Source organism: Tyto alba, unplaced genomic scaffold, assembly GCF_018691265.1.
Source record: "Tyto alba isolate M040663 unplaced genomic scaffold, T.alba_DEE_v4.0 Super-Scaffold_2, whole genome shotgun sequence".
Classification (NCBI taxonomy): Eukaryota; Metazoa; Chordata; class Aves; order Strigiformes; family Tytonidae; genus Tyto; species Tyto alba.
Genome location: NW_024881282.1, coordinates 88,426,490 through 88,449,400, shown reverse-complemented (window position 1 = coordinate 88,449,400; position 22,911 = coordinate 88,426,490). Strand labels below are relative to the sequence as shown.

The 22,911-nt window shown below is 41.7% G+C and overlaps 1 protein-coding gene across 1 annotated transcript in view; it reads right to left on the bottom strand.

Moving 5' to 3' along the window:
* The window catches only part of EXOC4 (exocyst complex component 4), a 410,569-nt gene that overhangs the window by 273,856 nt on the left and 113,802 nt on the right, over window positions 1-22,911 (bottom strand). The gene's annotated exons all lie outside the window — the stretch shown is intronic.

The following is a 22,911-nucleotide window of genomic DNA, read 5'->3' as shown; positions in this document are numbered from 1 at the left end:
CTCTGCGATAATGTATTTAGGAAGGGACGTGGTGACGAGCAGGGGGACTTGTGAGGAGGAGTTGCTGCAGCTGCATGAACACCAAGGTCAGTGGAGGAACGGAGGGAGAAAGGAGGGGGGAGGTGTGCCGGAGCAGAGACCCCCCTGTATCCTGTGGGGAGACGGCAGGGCGCCCCCCCCCGCCACCCATGGAGATCTGCGGTGGAGCAGACATTGATTTGTGGCCTGTTGCTCCTGCTCAGAATAATCAAGGTGCTGTGCCTGAAGAAGGCCGGGGTCTCATGGGAAAAGGCAGCCCCGCTGCTGTAATTCAGTGCTGGGAGGATTGCAGCATGCGGGGGTGTCCCACGCCGGAGCAGCTCGGGAAGGGCTGCAGCCGTGGGAGGGAATCCAGTCGGAGGAAGTTAGTGACCCACGATGGAGCAGTGTGGGGAACGCTGCGGCCCGTGGGAGGGACTCATGTCAGAGAAAGTTTGTGGAGGACTGTCTGCTGTGAGAGGGGGACCACGATGGAGCAGGGGGAACAAGTTCCGGACACTCCCCTCACCGAAGATAAGGGAAGTGGCAGCGCTGCCTGCACCCCCCATTCCCTGCCCCTGCGCCACTGGGGGAGGAGGTAGAGATATCGGGAGCAGAGCTGAGCCCGGGAAGAAGGGAGGGGTGGGGGGAAGGTGTTCTCAAGATGTGGCAATGCTTCTCACTGTCCTACTCTGTTATGTGTTGTTAGTGTCTGTAATAAATGTATGTTCTTTTTTTTTCCTTCCCCTAACGAGTCTGCCTTTTGCTCGTGATCATAAAGGGGGATTTTCCCCCATCCCAGTCCTATCTTGAACCCCAAGCCTGGCTCTCTGTCCCTTCTCATTGCCGGAAGAGAAGGGAGAGAGAGCTGCTGCGTGGTGGTTGGCTGCCAACCAGGCCTAAACCACGACACCTATATGTCCCTTAAGACTATCTTCTGTATCTTAGGAGCATACATCCCGTTTCCCTCTGTAATCCTCAGTCTCCTGTACTGGAATTAATGTATATACATTAGAAATTCAGGTGAAAGTTATTCAACTCTCTACTTTTGCTTTACCACTCAGTGAAATTCAGAGACTGTACCTGTATTTCTTAAAAGATCAGGCACAACAGCTGGAAGAAATCTGTTTTCCCTTCATATCTACAGCAACTGAGGGCTCAGCCTAACCTGAACACAAGCATCACAGCGTAAGAGGTGTCTTGTGACATTTCTGATGCACTGAGGAGAAATTTAAGTATTCTGAAGTGAAATAGGTCAGTTAAGTGACTTCGAAAGTCAGGTTCCACTTTAAAAAAAGACAAAAAGACTGAAAGTACACATCCAAGTTTTCTGGACTTGTTTGCTTGCTCCAAGTGACGATTTTCAAAGTCCTGGGACGAAGTTCTCAACCAGGGACCAGATGATCAAAAGAGGAAGAAAAAGGTGACAAAAAAAATATCTCTGCTAATAATATCTATTAAAGCAAAGTTGCATTTTGTCCTAATGCACAACATCCTTTGAAGACATTTTCCTTTGCTCTCAACACGTGATCTGCTGTGTCGCTTCACATTTCTCCTGGGTCCGTCCATCTGTCCTGATGATCAACCTCAAGAGACCAACTTTTCTGGCTGCTCTCCCAAAGGCAGCAGCAGTACAAGCCACCCAGACGAGGAGCTAACTGGGGCTAAGTGGTGATAAGGGGAGCACGTGGCTCCAGCACTGCTTCTGCTTGGCGTCAGGTGAATTGAAAACACAACGGACTAAACTAAACATCAAAGAGGCTGCATCCCATCCCCCTACCCTCCAAACCACAACCCATCTTCTAGACAATGGCCTTTGTCAAAAGGACACTTTTCCACCTGACATCGGAGTAAGGGAAAAATGCCACTCTACAACCAGTTAAAAGAAATACTACGATTTGGTATTTTTAATCCTTGACACTCAGCAGCTTGTCTTGATATTAAAATAAGTAGTTATGCTTTTTTCAAAGGAACGTCTTTGCAGGCAGTCTTTGAAGAAGGTCTAGTCTGTATGGCACCGTAATTGTGTTACAACAGTTTATTCCCATCTGCTTATTTAGCTTGCATTAAAGGAAAAAGAAAGCCTTTCTAGAATTAATGTTTTCTGCTTGTATTCAGTGCTCGTTACATTTTCATTTGTTCACACTTTAATTTAAGTATACAAAGATTACAGGCTCCCTTAAATCCTGTCCAACTGTGGCCCAAGTTTCCTTAGAAGTTATTGATTGCTCCCGAACCAGTCTTCAACCAGTAGCCTAAACCCAATAAATCTAAATCCACTTACCCTGTTTTCCTTCACACCAAGAGGTGCATAGTAAAAGGAACAGCACTAAGAAATTAATGAATAAAATATCTGTATCAATATTCAGAAAATGAAGAAAAAACAAACAGCATCTGTGAGCACTACTTTACATCACGGATAGCTGTAACCACTGAGAAAACGCTCTTGAGAACATTCAGAAGTGCATCTTGCTAGTGACACAAGTGAGGAAATAAAGTAAACCAGAATCCAGTGATGTGCAGTAATTTGAAAACAAAATCGAATAGGTAAATTAATGGGAGGTTATCACTGAGACTACCTAAAGTTAGACATAACAGACACATCTTTTAAAACAAAGAAATCGACTGACATCTAGTCCTGTCAACTTTCTAAATAAGCTAAGGAAAATAGATGATGAGAGGATGACGTCTCATTTGCCCAAATCTCCACAGGAACTGGCTGTTCCCTGACGCGCTGTGTCTCCATGTAATGTGACTGATGGTACTTGAAATGAGAAAGGTATCTTCAAAGTCTACACTGAGAAGTACTTATGTGAAACTTTGCAAAGCTTTAACAGTCCTGTTCTTTGGTAAACTCCAACTCCCACTGATGCTGCCTACAAATACAGATGCACCATCACCCGTTTGGTCACTTGGCCATACCAAACCACAGTTCAACTAAGAGAAAATGAGACTATTTCTATTCGTTCTGAACACCAACACAACCTTCTGTTAACTCCCAATCTGTTTTACCTGGGCAAATCTGCCACAAGCCGCGGTGCTGTGCAGGTACCACTGACAGCGTAAGCACAAAGCGACGGCCTTCCAGGGGTTTGCTTAACAGGATTGCCTCCCCAGCAGCATCGGGATGACAAATGGTAAAAAGTTCTGCTTGTAGAAAGTCACATGCCGTCCTAGAAAATGACAGCAGAGCTTCAGTATCAATAGCAGAGCCTGGAGCTGAATAAACTTTGCTAGCAACTAACGGAAGGTGCAAGCAGGATTAACACAGCGTCGTTCTCTTACTCAGGATGCAGAAGACGAGATGTTAACCAGCTGGTATTAACCAAGGAGGGCGTGCAGGGAGAGCTAATGAGGCAAAACAGAAATTCTCTCAGCTGACTTTATGTTATGCTCATATATGTTCCTCCAAAATATTGCTAGTTAGAGAAATTAAAAAAAAAAGGAAAATAAGAGAAAAGCTCAGTGTAAAATACAATAAGCAAGACCATACTGGAAAGCAGTTTGGAAGTCAAGCACAGCGATTTTCCCTAGGTAAATCTTTCAGATTAAATCCCTGCAGTGCTCTCCATAGGAACACCAGCAACCGGACACTCACTGCACCGTATACAGCTATTTTCCAATTTAAAAAACTCCATGTTTCTAAGAATAGGGGAAAAAAGTGAAGTTAAAACACTTCCCTCCTCCGGTTTTCTGCATAAGCACAATCAGAAAGCATTAAGGGGGTTAAACACATTAGATAACTGTAATAATCAGCACTCTGAGTGCAGAGTAATGGAGTCTTGCATCAAGGCCTGGAATTAACCTGCTTAATTTCACTGGTATTACATCCCCCATCCCCTCTTCCTGCTTCATAACTGCGTCATTAACTTCCTATATAGACAATCCAACCTATCACTCCAACTTACCCCTTCTTCATCAAAATGTATTATAATTTGCTTATCCACTGCCATTTGCATCAACCTCCTATTAAAATGGAGCGAAAGAGGTTTCAATCTTCTTTCCTCACATACAATTCAATTGTATGGCATTACTTAGTTTTAATGACTCTTCTTGGTGCCTAAGACATGGATTATGCTTATTTTAGACTAATTCAGAAACTCCAACACCCAGGATGGGAAAAAGGACTGAAAAAAAGGAAAAACGAAGCATTTTCTGTCCTGTGAATAAGGTATCTATGGTCGTACCCCCAACAGACAACTGATTTCCCACAGTCTGAGAAATAACTCGCAGGTGCATTGTCCAACACACAAAACCAGCAGCTCTTTGCTCAGAACATTTCCAACATAAGCTAAGAGAACAGTGAAAAAAATGACATCAGCTGGGACTAATGTGGATTTCAGTTACTCCAGTGAATAAGGAGGGATGATCATTCATACACTCCTTCTGTGACTTAATAACATGTGATTTCCTACATCTATTAAATGTAGAGTCAGTCAACATTAAGAAAACCCCAACACAATCAATCGTGTTTTTCACCTAAAGCCAATTTGTGTAGCCTTGGGAGATCAGCTTCATGTTACTAAACCAGCTAAGAAAGGAAGCCTGCTACTGTTTTCTAGTAATGAAAAGGCAGTAAACCAAGTGTCTCCTGGATAAATTAGACTAACTGAACTTTAAGATCTCTTTTAAGGTGATAGGAATTGCCATAGTACAGCATACAATCAGGGAATGCAAATACCCAAAAGAAATTTTTCAACTAAAATCTTCAACTACCCTTTGGTCTTCCACTAAAGGATTCGCAGTGCTCTCAGAACACCGCCTAACTAATCTAAATATTTAACAAAGCAAGGTGTGTCATAACAGTTTTTCCAGCTTTGCCCTCTGATTCTCTACTTAGACTAAGACAAGAGAACTACATCTGCACCAGGGTAACCTAAAATGTCTAAAAACACATCGAGATCATACCTAGGCTGTATATGTAAGATGTCATACACGCCTTAAGCGTGGGCTCCTCAATGCTGTTTTCACCTGGTCCCCTGGCAGGAGCTAGCCAGCACTCTCAAAATTGATTATTCAACGGGCAGACCGAGTCCACCCAAGTTACTAATTGCCTCGGTGTGATGTAACCCATGGCCATCTCGAGCAGCCACCTCGCATCCTGAAATGCAACAACTGGGTACTGTTAGCAACCAAGTGCTGGGAAGGATTGACTTAAAAGCCTTAACATATATTCAAGTGTATCTCAGTGGTACGGCTAAACGAACACGGTACCACACAGCCCTTCACACAACAGCACAACATAACTAAAGAGGTTATGTACAAAATAACTGAAGATGACGCGTTCCCAACTGGCCATGTGCAGTTTTCTCTTCGATGGAAGCCTGAGACTGGACAGAGTCCATGCGGCAGCCTGGCAGCAACTTCTTGCTGTGATTTTATTTCTTTTTAAATGTGTCAGTCCAGAGTCCGCGTGAAATACAAAATAAATAGCAGTTCTCTTACCATTTCCCAGGCTTTTCAGGACTGTGTAAAAGCATTGCTTTCTGCATTCTTCTAACCATGAAATTATGAAGTGATGTCATTACTACAGGTAACCATTACTGTATCAAAAAGGGTCCCAAATACATACATTTGTGTAGAAGGCAGCACATCGTGAGAACAGCACGTGTCTTAAAGGTACTTCAAGGAGAGCATCGTTTAGTGGAAATACGTAAGAGAAAAAATTGACTTAGATGATAAATATCAAGTAAATAACTCTGCACTAGAAGAACTGGTGTAGCAACCAGGCCCAAGTAGCAGATATTTAGAGTTTCGTTTAAACAACGGCAACATGGAAACTGGATGTAAAGGAAGAGTTCTTACATGAGTGACAAGACTAGTAACTGGAATGGAAGATGGAGTATTAAACCAGAACACAATATTCACGCTAACCTTTTTTTTGAAACACTTCTGCCCGAGAAGAATGCGTATAAACTGTGTGACAAAGTAAAAGAGCAGCTATCAGAAATGGTGCCTTGGGAAAGGCGTTGAAGGCCGTACCTACCGCACTCCCCAGCTGCTTCCACCTCCTTGAAGAGACCTGGCAGGATTGCCTCTATACATTATAAAGTCCTTCACCTTAATGCCTCGCTGCATATACAGACCAAACTCTATCCAGGAGAGCATATAAAGTTTTAAGCAGACAAGCAGTCTATCAGCCACTATGCTACAAGTATGTATGTTAGCAGATTTTAACTACTGTGCTATGGGTCTCATATGTTCAAACCACTTAAAGTCTTTTTTTTAATATAACGTCAAGTTTCCAGTACAAGGACTCTAGTTTTCCAAAGGAGTAAAAGCAGTGCCAGAGGACACAAATCAGAGATCTAGCAATCCTCCATCTACTGCTGTAGTTTCTTTTGACTGGGAAGAAGGCCTCTGCTCTTCTAGCTCCTAGACAAGAGATGCTGTATTTTTTTCCTGCCTCAAGCAGGTGTATCTCTGTATTTCAGATCTCCATCCCTACTCAACAGGAGAAAATAAAATTATTCTCCTCTTTTTTCTTTGTAGTTGTAGCACCTGAAATAGGATAAGTGCCTTTTGTCATACAGAGGTAAAGGCCAAGCTACAGTGGGTGACTTTTTGTTAAATTCCTAAATTGGATCCTCTAGTTACAAAAATGGTCTTAAAAATAAAGCCTTTAGCTACACAAATGATTCTTACCTGCAGGATACCAAATGAATCTAATGTGCACAGATGGCACAGCACCATTTACACATAGCCCAGGATCGCAGGTTACCCCTGCCCCAAACTCCATGTGTCAGTGCAAACACAAAGCCCCTCGGTCTCAAACTGAATAGTTCAGACACGCAAATGTGTGAACTGGTCATTATTTCTGGATGAAAAATGTAGGCTCCGAAAAAAGATCAAGTAACTGATGATTATTAATAAGAACGAATACAGAGCATTTAACTATAGCACAAACCAAGATAAGCCCTAAAGCAAATGTATGAACTTTTATAAATGAAATTAGTTCCTAAAACAAGAAGGAAAAAAAGCTATAAATATTTTCAGTAAAAACCACCCCTGGCTTTTATCTTTAATACACTATTCTATATTCCAAACAGGCTCTGAGAGAATTTACCGGTAGTAAGGCACTATATAATTACAGACACTATATAAAAGTAGAGATAAGTGTTCAATCTGGTACGGTTAATGTAATCATGCCAAACTGGTCTATTGAAACTAAAAATTATAGCCTGACATCTGTGTTTGTAAGAGTAATGCAACTGGGTATTCAGACACAGCACATCGCCTTATCGCACCTCTAAATAAACATTTGACTTCCTTCAGTCATCAAGTAAGCTGACAAAGTAAGGAAAAGCCTTTTGCTGAGTTCCGTCCCCCCCCCACCCCCCAGATATGTGAAATACCCAACGCAGAACCGAACTCCTCAATTAGGGAGAACAGGCATGTATTAACACGACCAGAATTGTCAGATATTTACATGGAAACGTATCTTGAAATCCATCGTCTCCCCTCTATATACACACGCACCAGCTATTATCACTAATAGAGTCCTAGGCACTTCCCTTCCAGGAAGCTAATTATGAAGCAAAAGGTTGCAAGAACATTGGTATCCAGATTCTGAGGTAGAGGCTGCATTTAGAAATATCTAATGGTTGATTTAAGTCAGAGAGGGGAATAAGGTAAGAAGTCACTGTTGGTGAATTATTGAATTTTTGCTTTCTGTATCCCAACGCTTCACTTGCCAATTAGCTCATGAGAAAAAAAAATAAAGATAGAAACAATGCACGGAATGACACAGCCTGTTATTTTCCACTGACACCAGGTTGCTTCCTATACGATGTGCAATAGCTTTACAGGCTAATACAGGTGTTGGAGGCTTTTTCCTCCTTCTTTCCCTCTTTCCTCAATACCAATAAATGTCACAATTAAGAAATTTCTCTTTGCATATAAACCCTGATTACCCCAAAAGCCTGCTTTAGGCACTTTAATATTAAGAACACAGACAGGAAAAACAAGCTTCAGGCACAACTTCACACTCAATACAGAGACTCCTGGTTAGCTTTCTCACCACAGGCTCTATTATAAGCACAGTTTCAGCACACCTAAAGCCTTCTGGAAGACGGTTCAGAAGAGGCACTTCCCACAGATGCCATGCCCAGTTTTACCATGTTAACGTGACCGCTTGCCCAACGAGGGGACACCTCAGTGGCCCAAGGGCACAGCGTGGTTCTTGGATGGGACATTTCAAGTCTGACTCTGAGCGCTGTCTTTTCTAACTCAATCTTGCACACTCATTTTCCTGCTGTACAATTCCCCATTTACCCGATACTTTAACTGTGTTTTACAAGTGCTAGTTTTACCCAAATACGTCTCTATTTTAGGATACTGAAAGGTCACCGGGAAACTGCCTGGTCCTCTTGAGCTGAAATACTGAACGCACATAAAAAATAGGGACATTTCTAGATGAAGTGGGTTTTGATTGCTTCTTGCAGAGTAATTATCTTTAAAACGCAGTAACAGCCTTCTGGGTCTGCGCACCACAAAAACTATTTAACATCATGGCTCCTAAATTCTTCAAGACTTTTGATTTTGCCTTCTTATGGTGCAACTAACTTTCAGCCAACGATTAATAAATTCTCACATTCCCACAGTAGCTAAAATGGCACTAACACTTATTTCTCATGGCTGGCACCTGACCCCAAGCATCATTCTATCATATAACCACACACTGGGCACGTGCTTCTTCCTTCCTTAACCTGGGGTCATGCCAAACTGACATCTTACCTTGCTGAGGGAAAAGCACTGAGTGCAATATAAACCAATTATTACTGGAATTATAGCTTTCCCACATAATATCAACATATCTCCCATTATGAAAGAAATACATAGTTAGAGTCTAGGGAAGAGGCCATTTGAAATCACTTACATATTCATTAAGCAGACAAAGAAAGTGCCATTTGTTCACACATTTCTAGATGCCATTGAGGTACAGTGAATACCGTGCTTATGCAAGGGATCTCATCCAATAACTACTGATGACAATTAAGTCAAACACAACCACATGATCAGTGCAATTAAAATTCCCAAAGAGGAGCACAGATGCACTCTAAGCCCCCAAGCACTTAGAATATTTTTGATATTATGTAAAAGAAGCCAGCTACTGAGCATCAAGTCTTTGCTATTATACTATTAAGTAATTACAATGAAATATGAAAACACTAATGAGATCTTCAGCGCGTATTTGCTGTACCCAATATTTAGAGGAAAAAGAATCAGTCTGGCTTTCTCCTGAAAACTTGGAACAACCTCCTCCAAGCAGCTGCAGAAGTTTTATAGGGCGAAAACACATAGAAAAATCTGGTTGCAACAATTTCTCCGCCTTTGTGGTGACTGCATGGCTCAAAAGACTGGCAATGGAAGCACGAAAATTTGGGAAATCTATATACAGAGCACGAATTTAAATTCAGACCTCGGTGTGCACATGTACGTGAGGAACTGCAAACTCCACTCTGAACATGGAGCCTGGTTACCTTCCCTGTCCTCTCTTCTTTCTGAAATTAGATACAAATATGGTATATTATTAACTATAAAGAGTGATCAGTCTTTTTTTTGCTGCATAATCAAATGGTGAACTCTTGGGAAGAAAACGTTAGATGCGCACTCCTCTCCCAAAATGGGCCAATCAACCCGATCCTGACTGCCACTGGAGAAGCAAAATCCAAGGATCCCGTGACAGTATTTGGCACTTGCTGAAACTGTGAGCCCACTGATGAAAAGGTAACAGTTGTCACAAGCAAAAAGGGGTCTGTAATTTTAGAAAGAGACTGGGTAGAAACTGGAGAGAGAAAACAGAGAAGCCACATCAAGGCAGAAGTTCTGGGACTCCTGTAAAGTCCTAACACTCCATAACACTCCAGGGAAGTGAGGCAAAGAAAAGTCTCTCATTTTGCCTAAAAGCATAGTTTTTAGTGACAGTTAACTTGGAAAGAATAATCTTTGAACCCTTCTGAAGCACATTTCCTCCTGCTTCAACTAACCCGAATCCTTACCGAAGCAGCTTGCAAGCTCAGATCGCTCAGCTACCTACAACTCCAGCAAAAGGACGGGCAAAACTACTAAGAAATTTATATGGTTCAGAAATGACCTTTGAGGCCTGGGACCCCACAGTCCAACCTTCACCTCTGTGTGAAAAAATGGCCTCACCCAAGACGTGCCCCAAAGAAAGAGCTGGCAGAGCTGACCACAAGCGTCTCCCCATGGAGCCTGCACACATCACATTATTATTGTCGGGCCAGAGAGATACCTGGGTATAGTTTGAGAGGAAGGTAGAGTTCTCTCAGCACTAGGTTGGCCATTCTTCCATTAATGCATCCAAGTTCAGAGCTTTCAGGTCAGTTGCACTGGACTAACTGCCATAACCAGCGCCTATTAAAGATGAATCTAACATGCACACGACGTCCTTGTACGACTTCTTCATCTGACGGACCTCGTAACAGAATTACAACAATGAGGCTCCTCTCTTGTACTGTAGCAATGCCACCACCTCATTTCTCTAGTCACTTGAAAGAACGTGGGGACAAGAGGGAAGCCAAAGCAGACTTTCTCTACTCCAATCCAAAAGCAGTGAGGTACATTTGTATTTGGTGCACTGGCCAGGTCCTCACCGGCGATACTGGCCTTGACCTGGTGAGCTGCTATGAAAAGAGAAAGAACAAACAAATAGAAGTGAAATGGGGAGGGGAGAAGAGGCCAGATCTTGAGTCAATCAAGAGCAGAACAGGGACGTTTCTACAGGGGTTACAGGTGCCAGGACTCTGCACTGTAACATGCCTCTAAGCAGCAGTCAACCTGCCATCCCAAATCTTTCCAAGCTCCAAAACGGCAGGAGATTAGAGATTTGAAAGCCCACTGACAGGAGGCTTCAAAGCTCTGGTGCTTCTCTTGGGCATTCCCTTCCTCCAACTCCAGCCTCCATAAAAATACCCTTGTCCTATCCATCTACTCACATCATTACGAGATGCAAAACCTGATTCTCCGATACTCCTCTCATATGAGGAGTATCTTTATGTCTGTCTTCTGATAATAAAATATTCTAATACCGTACATGATACATTAAGAAAAAACTTCAACAACAATTTATGCACTCAGTCCAAAGAGCCTTTCAGAAACTGTTAGCCTTTTTCTAGCTACAGAACTCTAAATCACATTGCTTTATTGATTATAGTTACATCTTTATTCTACAGAAGAGAATCACCTTCTCAACACACATTTATCTCGAGAAAAGGCTGGGTATAAAGGATATATTAAAACCGTTGCCATTTTTTTTTTTGCCATAATTTCTGAAGTATCATACACAAAGAGATGTACAGGATAGCAACACCATACCTTCAATTCATGTGTCGGACAAACTGAATAGCAGCTAACATAAACCCAAATGTGTAATATTTTAATCCTTTAATTAGGTAAGACTGACCTTCTTCCCAACAGTTCTTCCTTATTAGGAAAAACTCAAAACATCTACAGATCCCCCAACTGTTATTCAAACCCTAAGCCACCGAAGTCTTTCAAGCATCTGGCGTGTTTTATGCTCCATGGCAGTTTTGTTAGCTTGGAATTGAATGATTTATTACCATATAACCTAAGCCTCTGATGAGATTATGCTGCCAATTTGTGCCTTCTTTGAGAAGAGAGGTCTCCTCAAACCCAGGCTTTGGATGCAACATGGTGAATCTCAATTAAAGGGTGACCTTTACAAGACAAGGGAAACGTTAATTCATGCTCACCTAAATGGCTTTAACTCTACTTGAAAGCAAGGCTTTCTAAAGCTGCCCACTACTCTGTCACTGTAAAGTTTCATTTCAACATTATCAAGATAAAAAAACCTCTTCGGTGTAAAAAAAAAAAAAAAAAAAAAAGTATATATCCATCCATCAAAGCCAAAGGAGAAAATCCAAACACTAATATAGCCGTGTCTGGTGCATTTTTTTATGCCACTTGAAAAACAATGGATTCGCATTTTTAAAAAGACTTCAAATACAGATTGGAGGCATTAGAATGACAGGGCCAGAGATTAAACACTTCTTTACCCACTGAACAGGTACAAGACAAGGCAAGAGCAACAGCTACGGCCTCCACACTCGCTCTCAAGGCGCGCGTTGTAATTTGCCATAGCTTGTGATATCTCACCACATTCTGGAGATGTCTCAGCTTGAAGGGTATAAAATTTGCAGAAGCAGCAAGAAGGCAGTGCAGTCTCCACAGACAATTCTGTCCGGCTTCTAATTTTATTTATTTTTTTTTTTTATTTAGGATTAGCTAACTCTATCAAAGAGGAGAAATAAAAGCAATGTTTCAGCAACATACTTACAGTCTTGCTAATTAAGTTGGTGAAAAGAAGGAAATTACAGACAAATAAACAGAAACTTGACCCGCATTAAAAACAGATCTGGACAAACTTCAGTATGAAAAGGCGGCCTTGCTAAAAATCCAAATGTCAGCAAGATTTCAGCATAAAATGTAAGTACGTGAGGGCATCTTAGGACTCCACACTGCTTAACAGGCGAAATTAAAGAATACATATATATTCAATGTCATCATAGCAATTAATTATTCTTAAAATTATATATATATTGTATAAACCTCTTTCAAAAATTATGCATCCTCCTTAAGGATACATACTGCAGTTCTGGCCAACCTGGTTGCAAAAGGTCCCAGAAGACTAGGATTAACTGGCTAACATTTGCCGTGTTGAATTCTAACCCAGCTAATTTAATTCAGCTAATCCACACTCCCACTGGATAGTTTATTCTTTATTTCACAACCTTACTCTATGGTGTTGCAATTGCCAAACCCCGATCCAAATGGCTGTAAGTTATTATCATTAACAGAAGGTAAGTATAGGAATCTGAACATGGGGTACCAACTGCAACTGGAATGCCCTGGTAGCAACCAAAAATTCAACACAGGAGCAACCCAAAAATCATTCCTTACACAGGTCAAAGAAATGGCTCTGCAGTAAGCAGACATCCTAAGGAAAGCAAGAGCTCAGAAATGGGGTTTTGGCTTCAGATTATTAAAATGTTAGAAGAGACAATATCAGTCCCATCCACTTAACCTTTGGACCCTTTTTCATTCCTTCGGGTTGCTGCCGCTCACTTCCACCAGTGCAGCAATGAATATTCCTCAAAGCAGAGTGTCAGAAACCAGACTTGCTCATACCAAACTGAGAGAATCCTGATCCTAAACAGCAAGACAGAACTGTTTTAAATAAATGGTTTACTACTGAAGTTTACACAAAAGCACCAATTCCAGAAGAGTGTGAAGCTCTCATACAGAGAAAGGAAGAGCATATTATTTCAGGTCACAGTACGAAGAGTACCTGTTCAACTGCGTCAGAGTTATTTTATTGCTGGCTGTACTGATGAAATGTTTCCACTGTCCTTCAGAAAAGCAAAGCGTGCTTTATCCGTCCAGCCTGGGACACATCTTATGTACTGACAGCACGGTCCTCTGCCTGGCACAGTGTACCCTGGAAAGTTGTGTGTTGGATAATTTATGGGGGAAAAAAGGAGAGACGATACTCTCCAAATCAGGTAAGTCATGTTACGGAGAGATGTTTTACTCCCCTCCCAACTAAGATCACTTAATGTTCGCTTAGGTTAAGTTACACCCAAGTTAGATACTAGAAACATGAAAAAATACAGACTGATATCAGTGGCCGTCACAACTTGCAAATCTCACTGAATCAAGCTGAGATGGCTCAGTACCTCCAACAGCCTAGTCCTCCCCACAAAAAAACTCCAGGAATTGATACAAAACAGGATATTATAAATTCACAGGCATAAACATTTCCTACCTTTTTTGGTTTAATCCGCATAATACGAGATAATTCCACAATGTCTTCGGAAATTCACCCCAAAAGCCTTCAAATTCTTTAGTAATCCAAAACTCAAAGCTGAAAAGAAGCTGTAAACACGTACCTTGAAAATCAATGATTGCTTTCCAGACAAGGAACTGTGACACAAAAAGTCCCAGAAAACCCGAGCGTCTCTCTGCCCGCAACTGTAACAGGACAACACAAACCTGACCTCCCTGCAATATTAATAAGACTGAAGCATCCATTTTGGGGGGTATTTTATGAGTAGTTCTTTCAATGTGCTTTCTCATATCAATAGGGGAACAAAGTTTAGCACTAGCAGGAACGCAGTGATGATGGATAATCCAAGCTGGTGACAGAACTCATAACTAATTCCATCACCTTTGACTTTCAGTCTTTATTTGAGAAGCTCCTCTACGGATACAACACCTTGATACCCTGGTATTTTTGTTATTTGTGTTAAAAAAAGGACCACGTGGCATCTGAAAATCTGTGTAGTAGATTACTAAAGGTCCTTGGGCTCAGAATTGAGGAGAACAGTGTCCGGGGCCAAAGATTAAAGCAAGAGGAGCTTGAAGTCCAGATCGAGGCTTTATTTAGAAGCACTGAACAGAGACCCAAAACTGAATACCGGAATATTGTCATGGTCAAAGGTCGGAGCGCATTGCCAAGGCTGCATCACGGAGCAAAGCACAACTGAGCTGTGCTGCCAGGCTAGCAAGAAGGTCCAACCTCTGAAGACAAATTGAAGGTGCAAGCTAGGAGTGAGCTGCCTTCGTAACGCGACTGCTGCTGGAAAAGATGCAATAGCTGCAGGCACTGCCGTGTAAGACCCAGGACCCAGAATGTGGCTAACGTGGCTGCTAGCAATGATTAACCTTGCGACATTTGCTTTCATGAACAGTTTTCTTCAAAAGTAAGTTTTTAATAAAAAGAACTGTATGGTCATTTTAAAAAGCTGACGGATGATGGCTGATTTCCCGCTCTCTTGCTAAGCGGCACTCTTGGAACTCGCAGCAGTCAGCAAACATAGATCAGCAATCAAAACTGACTCATACTGACTTAGCCGGCTCAAAGTCCCCAACACAAGCCAAAAAAAGAGATTTCACAGCCCAAGCCTGACTTTCAACACCTTACGACTCCCAGAGAAGTGAGAAGTATTAAGCGGAAGATATAACCCCCCCCCCAAACCCTTAAGTGTTATCTAGGAGTGACAGAGATGCCCTGTTTCTTTTTCACAGGCCGCGACGACTGGCCAAGGGCAGCCTTTAATAAACAGTAATGTATGTCCTCAGACACCAGCAACGGATCAAAAAAAATTAAACTGTTTTAAAAACACAAGCGCCACGTACTCCCTTAAAGGAACTGAGACGAAACGATGTGTCTACTAAAATGACTGGATTGCCTCCTTCCGCCTGATACAAATATTTTGGATGTTTAGAAAAAAAAAAAACAAAAAAAAACCACTGCAGGATTCTCAAACCCCATTGTTCGGAAAAGGCGGACTAACCTCCCCAGAGCAATGAAAACCTGTTGCTGTAAATCAAATGCAAAGCGTGCTCTCACAATAGCAGGACGGGGGAAGCTCTTCACACAGCGAGGAGGGCACTAACAAAGCAAAGGGTCTCTCCTGCTTCCATTTTTAGGTATCTCCCTCCTCTTTTTGCCTCCCTCTGAATTTGCCGTAGCTTTAATAACAATCTCAGAGGCAAAATCAAGAAACAAATTATTTTCTTACACATAATCCCCCTTTTGCTGTCAAGTGCCTGACCCCAGTTTGATAATCTCATTTCCTGAGAATCAAAATGCTGGAAATTTAAGCTTCCTAGAGTGTTAATTGCGGCCCTGCTCCATTGCTAATCAAAAAATTGGATGTTTTGCATGAAAATGCTGCTCTAATTAATTCTCAGTCATAAAGCGCCCCGGTTTTAATAACCCCTTCTTGATTGGATAGCCTTTGAAGAGACAGTGCAGCTAATCCGCTAAACCAGAAAAAACACACGCAGAGGAAATAATAAGTGGGCTTACAAGGTCTGAACTAGATGATTGCATTAATACTGTCAAACCACAAAAAAGCAATTCTCTCCCCCTCTCTTCCCTCCACCCCCCCCCCACCCCCAAGCTCAAAGCAAACTGTGATCCTGCGCATCACGGGGAGACAAAAGCAGCTGCGTGACAGGAGATTGGTAACATCAAACCCTTTCCCCCTCCTTAGCACAACCAACTTGCTGATCCTTCAACTGTTTTTTCGCCATCCTTTTCTAAAGGGTATTTTTAACCGGGACTGTCCACTTGTCACAACGTCTCCTTTAACCAGACAAGAATTATATTGCTTCTCCCCTTCCTCATTGCCTCTGACTGACAACATATTATCATACACATCTCTAAAAGGTGCTGAACCGAATTTTCATTATCCAAAATGTCAAGATTGGTTTTTGTCACCGGCGAACGCAGCTGGCTCCCTCCAGCAGCCCTTTGGTGAATCCAAATGGAACAAGGCACCTACAAACAACCGCATTTTCCCCAGACCTAGCCTTACATCGTGCCCTTGTCATATCAGATACCATTTGCCTCCATTGCTATTTCTTGGCAACAAAATCTTCATTAGCAGAGTTTCTCTTTGATCTCCTTAATTACTTAAAACCTTATGGTAAGAAATTTTCAGGCTTGGACCGAGAATAGATGAACAGCATACTGGCGAGTAACCCAAATCCACTCCCCAAACTTAAATTTGTACCATCAGGATGTTCAGGGCTTTCCTTTTATCACCCGGCCAACAAGAAAAAAAAAAAAATTCCTCAGAGTTTCTACTTATAAGGAATAAGGTTAAAAAATTTATCTAGTATCTATTGCCTCTTTACAACAGACTTTTGTTTCACAGCCCGATTTGCCAACCTTTGCCAGAGCTGGACGTGATACACCTTTATTTTGTAGCCCTCCTACTGATTGACCGGGACCGTGCTTGATCGTTTAAACTTGCAGAAATTGGGTAATTCTGAGCACCAACAGTTACGCCTAGGCCATTCAGCCAAGGTCCAAACTTCTAGCAAGATCCATTGCAAGCCAGGAGACACACACATGGCCAGTATCGAGAGACATTCAGATAAGAAAGATAACATTGCACACAGTAGTTGGTAAAAAAAAAAAAAAAAATCTTAAATATTTTGTATCTATAGCTAAACTACCGGTTAACTTTGAAATATCTGAGTGCTGCATATTTAGAATCCACAAGAGATTCCTGCATCACATTTTCATTTCGAAGTTTAAACATTAAGTTCAGATAACTACTCCCACCAAGAGAAAGGGAACTATGCAGAAGGTTCTGGGTATTTAGAATCACCTCTAACAAACTAAAACTTAAGAAACTTCAGAAAACTTCAGAAGCAAGGGGAACTTATTCAAAATTTTTAAAAAGTAGAAGTGGACTGCATCAAAGGGATGCTCTGGACAGAAACTACTTAAATAACTTCATAAAGGAATATATAATTTTTGCTGTTTCAGTTCAGCACACAAAATGTGCCTGGTAGTTGCCAGAACACTGCTTTGAGGTGTGAATTCCGTTTTTTGTTCTATTAAGGACTTTCTCTGTGAAGTCACTTAACTTTTTTCTGCCTTTCTTGTACAAGAAGCACTGCCCTACCTTCCAATGACAACAAGAGCGCAAACTCACCTGCAAGATGCCCAAGCAGTAGGATCAGAGATGATTTAATATCTCAAAAAAAAAAAAAAAGCCCCAAACAACTGAAAAAAAGGCACAACAATAGAATATTGTCAATGCTTTTACCCAGCCCAAAAGCCCTTGCAGGCAGCAATTCCTCGAGGGGCACTGCACAGCAGCATCCTCCTGAGCATCCACTGCCACCAGCACAGGGCTGCAGAGCCTCCTCCTCCAAGCCACGGCTGCGCCCCGCCTGCCCAAACCACCATTTACATGAACAGACATTAACACCACGACATATACAGGCTCAAACCAAGGCCCATTTCTCAAGAGACTGAAAGGTGACTTTGGGATTCGGAGCAATTCTGTTCCCATTGTCCTTCCCGGGCATTGAGTACCACAGCTTGCACAGCTACAATCCAAATAAAATCCTACTCTGCAAAGACACCGCGAAGTTTAATTAACGCTGACATACATTGAGCTTCCAGGGGAAAAAGAAATAACAAGCCCAAATTTTAAGAGGTGCTGAGCAGCTGTGGAGTCCATTAACATCCATGGGAACAACAGCTGCTCAGGAGCACTTAATATTTCATTCTTAAAAAGGGCCCAGATGTGCAACACCAGCAAAGCTGACCTTCCTGTGAACTACCCGGATCCGCACGCGCAGAGATAACGGAGAAGTCGGATACTATTTTCCATGCTGATCAGCACCCTCGAGGCTCTTTGGATTTTCACAGAGGTTTAAAAACATCTTTTCCCACTTCTACTGATAAACTGAAGCGAGGCCACGTACACAGCTAGAGAAATTCCCTGTGGCCAGAGGACTCTGAAACAATACCCAATGTATCTAGAAGCAGCCTATAATCGACATCACCTTTGACAAAGTAATACCATGCTAGAAATTATCAGCCAACAGTGAGCTGCTGGAGACACATCTCGTGTCCCTAGAGCTCTCCTACCTCCGGTCTTCTGAATCCCATGCACACAAAGCTTTCCACGAGTAAGGAAGATCATTATCTCAGATCAAGCACCTTCTGAAATAGATTATCGTCCACCGAGCCTTCCATTTTCAGTTATGACTCCTTTCTCTTCAGGTGTTGGCTTGCATTCATTTATTTTTTGTGGTTTGTTTGTTTTTTTGATTTATTTGTTTGGGGTTTTTTTTGATTGTTTGTTTGTTTGTTTGTTTTTAATTGACTGGCATCTCCAGAATCCAGCTCCAGCCACTGCCCCAGCCACACAAAAGGGAGACATGGAAACCCCTGGAAGACAAACTTCAAGGCACTTCAAAGTCAACTGTGCTGCTAGATCATATGAAAACTAATCCTTTTAGGCATATATACAATGCTCAAACCATGTATGTACCATGCTCAGTACAATGAAATTAAAACTTGGGTTAGTGCTTTTAGGAAACATTACCAGAATATGCAATCAGCAATCCAAACACGCATAGATACTATCGAGAAGAGGAGTGGTCTTGGTCTTTATTTTTGCTTGAAAACATGTTTTCCACATACCAGTTACATTCAATATAACAAAAAAACCCTCAAGGCCCCTGCAGACTGTCTCCTGCCTTATTGTGTACCGCCAGTGACACCCTCCTACCATCTACTATCCCCTTCTCCAGTCTTTGACCTCCCTCAACAGCAAGAAACCACATTTTTCTTTTATTCCCAAGAAATCACTGGCAATTGAAGGCAGCAGTGGAATGAAATAAGGTGCACACATGGGATTTGTTCCACCAGTCAGTGACAAGCAACCACCTTGGTGGCGAAATACATTTTAGCCTTGTTTCCAACGAAAAAAAGAGTTATCTGATCTTCTGTCTGTCCAATCCTCACAACAATTGAGCCGGTGAGCCAATTTCTGCCAAACGTGGCAGAGACATAGATCTTCAAAGCAGTAAATTCTTAGAGCTTTTGTGAAAACAGACAGCTGTACAGACAAAAGCAGGATAAATGTGTGCCTCCACCAAGGAAAAGCTGCACTGAGGACGTGTTAGCTCTCCACGCTGTTGGTCCTACCAGCCAGGCAGCAAACTGCACATTTGCTTCCACGGCACGGGCCTGCTTGTTCTGTCTGTACTTTTTTTGATCCAGTACATGTTGCTTTTTGCTTAGTAGGTGGTTTAGGGACAGAGGCAGGCACTGGTGGGCGCCGGAAAGAAAGAAGTGAGGGGGATGAAGCAGGTTTAAAAACGTGGTGAGAAGTGTTGGTAATGAAGGGGAGGCATTAAGGGAGAAAAGGAGACACATCGGAGATGAACAAGACTTCAGTCATTCAGCTGCTCATGGAAGAAACTTACTTGTTAAAATACACCCACGTGATTTAAGACAGTCTAAAAAAAGAACATCGTATTTGACAAATGGAAGAAGAGCTCCAACAAGGAAAATGTAAATTCCCCAGGCAGCACATGGCCAAGACGGGCTCTTGGGAAAAAAAAGAAATGAAAAGCTTAATGATAGTCATTACTTGTTTAATACAGAAGAAACCACCTCTGACATTGTACTTCCAACAACCACCCAAGATACCACATCCACGTTAGTCTAGAAGGAGATATTTCAGTTATGTACTCACTTCCCCGCCCCCCTCTTCTTAATGACCATTGTCAAACAACTTGTGTGTCCAACTTCAAGGGAAAAATACACAGCCTAAGTCTTCCTCCTCCGATTTCAGTGGAATAAGACACAAGAATTCCATCCCTAAATCACTTATAGCAGGTCCCTTTCTCCCACTGAGGGATAATGTGTGCCTTATGCACTGCACTATTTCCGTCCAAATGAAAGAGGTTAATGAGAAAGCATCACTCTGATCTTCACACATTTTATGGCTATTTAAATTAAATTCTTACTTCAAAAAGTTGGCATGAAGCAAACTTTTGTAAGTTTTTTTGTTTTGGTTTGTTTTGGGTTTTTTTGGGTGTTTTTTTTTTTTTTTTCTTTTTTTTTTTTTTTTAATACATATGTTTCTTTGAAGATCTTTTCAGGAAAAAAGATTTCCTAACAAGCCACCCTCCCCCTGCTGCCACTGAAAAATCATCCCTGTGGATAAGGCTGTCAGGAAGACAAACTGTGTGGCATTCACAGAAAAGAGAGTGTCACATGCCTGCCTTCCAGTAACCTGATTGAACAATTAAATTGTATTTCTCTTGAAAAGAGGTAAAAAAAAAAAAAAAAAAAAAAAAAAAAATCAAAATGCAGATCTTGCTGTGGTCTGGGATTCAGGAAGATTAACGAGCTACCTAAAAGGGAACAGCAGCTTATAATAGAAAGAGAGGATAGTACATTTTTAACATAAAGTTCAAAGGGAAACTTTTCTTGATGGTTCAACTGCAAAGATTTCTTTGCAAAGTCATCTCATCTATTGTCCCTATTGACTCCCTACATTGACTTTTTGTCACCTACTGCATCACGTTCAAGCTCTTCCAATTCATCCAGAAAGGGCAATATAATCTTATCCCTCTCCACACTAATTCCCATATTTTGTCCTTTACTTCTTTGTCAGCTCGTAGGCTTTGTTCTTTCCAACCCCGCGCTAGCTGGGCAGCTGGAAGTCTGCACAGCTCTCTCTTGCATCCTCCTCTCTTGAAAACGCTCACAATCTCCTGCTCATGACAAATGTTGCCTCAAGGTTTGTCTTCTATCAATAAGGAGTCACTCTTTCATGGAACCTGGCTGTGCCTATCAGTAATGAGTTCTGAATCCAGGAGAGGAGCTGTTGAAAAACAAATCCCCAGTTCAGTCCAACAGCAGTGGTGACCACAAAAAACACCCAGACCTCAGCCACAAGGAACCTGGAAGAGGACACAGGTGTGGACTGAGTCAATACTGTTCTCTACTGTGTTTTCAAAGCAACACGGACAACTGGTCAGGTCAGGGTGTGGAGGCAACTTCAAAGAACAGAGGGCAACCAAACTAATCCCCAAAACACCTGAAAATTCTCGAGGTAAGAGTCGCAAGCTCCCTGATGGCCCCACCACTGCTCCAAACCTAATGCTCTCACCAGCTCCGAAATTCTTGGCTTTGAACCCACATTTGCCCCACGCAATCTGCAACGCAACTAAAGTAACTGCTTAAATCCTACAGCCCACCGGTGTAAGAAAACAACAGTGCAATAGAACAGCTTACACTTCACAATGTTCTACTGAACCCAGTAGGTTCTTCCAGTTTATCCTGGGCAGAAGAGCATGAGACAGATTTTGAAGGTGAGAACTTGGGTCTCAAAAGGTAAAGAGCTGTAAGCTAAACACCTTCCAAGTGTGTGTAAATTGTGATAACATAAAAGACACGTATCTCCACTTTTTTTTTATTCCTATATGCTATCAGATCAATGTATGGGCAACTGTCAACATCAGTAGATCTTTATCTCAGATTCTCCCTTCACAGTCCATCCAAGAGTATCTGAATATTCACCACAAAGCGAATCATTATATCTTTAATCATCAATACCAAGATGATCTTTGTAGAGTCACTTCAGAGAAGCAATCTGTCCGCAAGAACACTGTATGTCTCTCAAGGCTTCTTTTCACACTGTTGTGGGTTTTAACTTGTCACTGAGGACAACTAAGTTATAAAAGGAGGAAGGAAACACAAAGTCACCCTAAAATTCTCTTGTAAATTATAAAACATCCTCAATTAGAAGCCAACTGAAAATTATCATAGGTAAGATATCAAGAATTTCTATCCCGGTCCATCACTGTAATATTGTAAGAGTATATATTATTTTCTTGTTATGATTAGCCCAGTAAGAAACGAGAATAGATGATAAAAATAATTTAGTCCTGCTATCCATTACCATGACAGCCTTAAAATCTTCCCTTGATTTTGCTCCCCAAACCAACACTTTTGTGAATTAAACCATTCAGGGAAAAAAATCATAAAATGACGTCATGCTCAGAGGAGAGAACACTTCTCTGTGCATATGCAGCACTTGCCACAAGCAGTATAAACCAGCAAGAGTAGTCCAACTCTTTACCAGTTTCAGATACTATGCAACTCTTCATGTTCAAGTGTTATACAAAAGACAGGAAATCGGTCACTTCAGTCCATACAACAGAAACTTCAACATCAAATATGACTGAGCTTAGGTCACCAGGGTAAGAATCACATTCAGCATATGAGGTAAGGAAATAAACTGCAGATAAGGATGCAGGCATTGGCTCCAAGTATCCAAAAGAAATGCTCACTGTGAGATTGTTTGCATTTCACCCATTTTTTAATGAGTATCTTTTAAGACTCGGACCTCTAGCTGAAAATGAATAGGGAATAAAGAGAAACCCTGCTGCTTCACAATGTAATAAGAATAAATAAACAGAGCTTAAAATCTGGAGAGATCCAGACAGCCTGTGTGGCAAGGCAGAGAGGTATTAATACCCTGACATAGCATGGACAGGATATTCAAGCTCCTG